The sequence below is a fragment of the Myotis brandtii genome, unplaced genomic scaffold (assembly GCF_000412655.1).
Source record: "Myotis brandtii unplaced genomic scaffold, ASM41265v1 scaffold155, whole genome shotgun sequence".
Taxonomy (NCBI): Eukaryota; Metazoa; Chordata; class Mammalia; order Chiroptera; family Vespertilionidae; genus Myotis; species Myotis brandtii.
Genome location: NW_005355621.1, coordinates 2,219,933 through 2,223,708, shown reverse-complemented (window position 1 = coordinate 2,223,708; position 3,776 = coordinate 2,219,933).

Genomic DNA, 3,776 nt, shown 5'->3' with positions numbered 1-3,776 from the left:
CACCAGTTGTTCAAAAATCCTACAAAAATATCAGAAAGATATTGGTGCATATCACTTATAAAGACAATAACAGCAATCATTTATGGAGTTATAATGACATGCAAGCATGAAGACACTTTACATATGCTATTTATTCTTCAGAAGAATTCCATTAAGTACCTATTTTTATTCTAACTTTAGAGGTGTCAAAACACAAGCTAAGAGAGGTTGAGTAACTTGCCTAAGGGTAACAGTGGCAGAATCAGGATCTGAATTCCATCCTTTTTCTACTACCCTATACTCTCAAGAGTATGCCTGGCCAGAAACACAAAACCTGACACCCTATGGACACAGCCTCAGCTCCACATCATCCCTCTATCTTATAGAAACTGGGTGTTACCTAATAAAATAATCCTAGACATTTTTTACTAAAGAATAGCCATATAATTACATAATGGCATAATTTTAATAGCTCTGATTATAAAATATATGTATATACAGTGGGGCCTTGACTTACGAGTGTCCCGGCTAACGAGTTTTTCGAGATACAAGCCGTCTCTCGGCCGATTTTTTGCTTTGAGTTGCGAGCTAAAATTCGGGTTACGAGCCAGCTTCAAATACCCCACCACTAGTTGGCGCAGCGAACGTCACAGTGAATGCCTCAACATCAGCCCAGCATCACATGTCTCACTCGTTCACTTTTTGATTTGATGTACGAGTAATTTGAGTTATGAGCTCCGTCACGGAACGAATTAAACTCGTAAGTCAAGGCCCCACTGTATTTAAATTATATATGTAATTATTTTGTAATGTGAAAACAATTAAAGCTCTTATACCTAACATTTGGCAGAGGGAGAGAATGGTCTCAGTAGAACCTTGTCTACTGAAAGGAAATGTACTATAAACAAAGAGAAGAGTGGGAGAGGGAGGAAACCCCTCCACAATGAAGACATAACCACCATGTTGTGTTCTGAGGCATCTTGCTTGACTAAAGACAGGCCTGGTTTGGTTAGAGAGGGCTATTCCCAGCTGGACTACTCACTGCATAATCTCAGAACTAAGCCTTTTATCTCTCTGTGCTTCGGTTATGCCAACTGCTAAGGAAACAAACAAACAAAAAGTTAAAACCAAACAGCAAGCAATAGTGCTTTTGTCTTCTCCTTATCTCAAAAGTGGACTATTTACACAAAAGAGAATAAGCCCCCGAAGAGGTATGGGCTGCATCACTCAACGCTGCATTTGTGTTCCTATCACAGCAGTACGCACACTGTACTGGAACTGCTGCTCTCCTTATCTGTCTCGGGAACAGACTGTGAAGCCACGGAGGGCAGGCACACTTATCTCATTTGTCACTACTCCCCAGCATCTAGCAGTGCCTGGCGAGAAGCAGAGGCTCACTAGCAAACAGCAATGGAGACAAGCATCTCAATGCCTAAAACTCTCCATGTCATGCATCAGAAGTAACCAGAAATAATACTAGTATGTGTATGCACATAAACCAGCCGTATGAGACATCGTGCGGTACTAAAAAGGAGGACTTGAGAAGATGTGGTTAAGGTCTGGCAACTGCTATTCATCTCTTCCTGGGTCACTATGTTCAAATACAAAAGCTTTTGTGTTCATTTAATGAATCCTGTGCAACCAGGTTACTGGAGCAACCCTCATAACTACTCAACAGGAAACTAGAGGAAACAAACAATAGGCGGTTTCTTAGGATCTTTTCCTTTCAGTGAAACAACATTTTAGGTCACTGATGACAGAAAAGCCAGGTGTTAGGTAGCTGGGCTAATGTGAACACAGGCAGACTGCTTGGGTTCCAATCCTGACTCTGCCCCTTGATAGCGTATACTCTTGAGCAAGTTATTTAACTTCTCTGCTCCTTGGTAATTTTAATAGAGCACCTACTTCAGAAGATGGTTGTTGGGAGGATTAAGTGAAATAATATACGTAAAGCATTTAGAACAGTGATTGGCATGTGTGATATAGGTGTTTGCTATTGTTTTTATTCTTTACACATAAAACAAAGGAACTGGATTAGATTCCTTCCAGTTTCAAGTCTATGCGTTTCTTTGGGAGTAAAGCTGCACCAGCCACATGCCCCATCCAAAAATGTTAAATAAATATGCTTTGATGATTACCAAAGACCTTCTTGAAAGTTAGCATCCATTCAACAACCTCACCAAGAAACCTAGTGGGGTGACACCCAAATCTCAAAAGCAATGACAAATTCCCTACATGAAGAGGAACATTAAGTAGGAATGACAATGCCTCTAAACCTCCTCCTCCACATACAAGCTCAGAGTTATAAACCATGGAGATGCAGTACAATTTTAAGCTTCTAAAGCCCCTTAAAGATCATCTGCTCCATGTCCCTCGTTCTGCAGATGAGAAAACTGAGCCAGGATGGAGATAGAGTAAGTGACTTGCTCAAATCACATGATAAGCTAGTGTTCGAGCCAGAATTAGGACCCAAGTCTCCTGTCTTGTTTGCCAGGCCTCTTTCTACTTACTCCCAGCTGAGAAAATCCTGTAAGCCACTCAAACATAGTGGCTTGAGACAAAAATTCAGGTAACAAACATCAGTGAGAGCAACAGTTAGTGCAACCCCTCGAAACTGGCTCAGCCATTGCCATGCTCAGTTAGGAAGGCAATACATCCTTGCACCTCCGTTTCTCCAACTTCAAAGCATATGAAAATCCTTGTTCAAAATGTTAGTTAGACAATCTACACCACTGTCTTCGACCCCACGCAATATGTGTGAGGACGGACGAAATGACTTCTACCAAGGGCTTTGGTCCCAGCACATGCCAGACGTGTGGAGACTTCAAAGGGGCCTTTGAAAAGTCCATCAGACCAGCAGATGCAAATTAAAAAGACGGAATCACAGCTTGCTTACAACGCCTCACAAAGAAATGGGCACAAGGCAATGAAGCCCACTTGATGACGTATTCTGAACTGGAGCGATGCAGGGTGGCTGTAGGTTAAGCCCACAGGATCACCCCGGGACTACAATTCACTGAGAAGGAAAAGGAAAGGACCCAGAAAGACAAGAGAAACTGGGAAAGGAAAAGAGGTCAATCTCATTCTAATTTTTCAGGAGTTGGGGCTCCAGGGAACAGACTTATTTAAATAACCAGGGAGACAGAAGCAGGGGAGTGAGTAGATATGAAGCTGGGAAATGTTAATGGAGAAGAAGAGTTCCCTGCGTGAAGGCGCACTGAATCGAGAACGAATGCCATTCTTCTGCACTCAGCTGCTGGGCGCACACACACACCAGCCTTCACCTGCAGAGCTCAGAGGACCTGGCTCTCATCTCGGGGCGCTAATGAAGTCCTCCTGCAAGACAAATAGGGCTGCTATTGTTAATGTTCCCTTCACAAATGGGAAAGCAGCGCCAAAGGGAGGCCTGGTACCGCGGGGGAGAGCCAGGCTCTGCCTCCCACTCCGGCCCTAAATCCACCAGGTCCCATGACATCGCTGAGAGTAGAGACGATAATAATAGAGGCGACTCCTCACTAACAATGCACCAGGCACTGTCTCTAACAACTTTACAGGCGTCTCCTTATTTACTTCTAACAATCCCGAGAGGCGGGTGTAATTATGTCCCTATTTTACAGATGGCAACACTGAGGCACCGGGAGGTTAAGTTCTGTGCCCGCGGCACTCGGCTAGTCCTCGGCGGAGCGCGAGTCCAGGCCGGGCAGCCTCGGGTTCAGGGGACTCTGGAAAGGGGTCAGGACACAAAGGCTCGGGCCTCGGGTGGGGGGCTTGCCCGGGTCCTCCACTCAGCCAGGGGG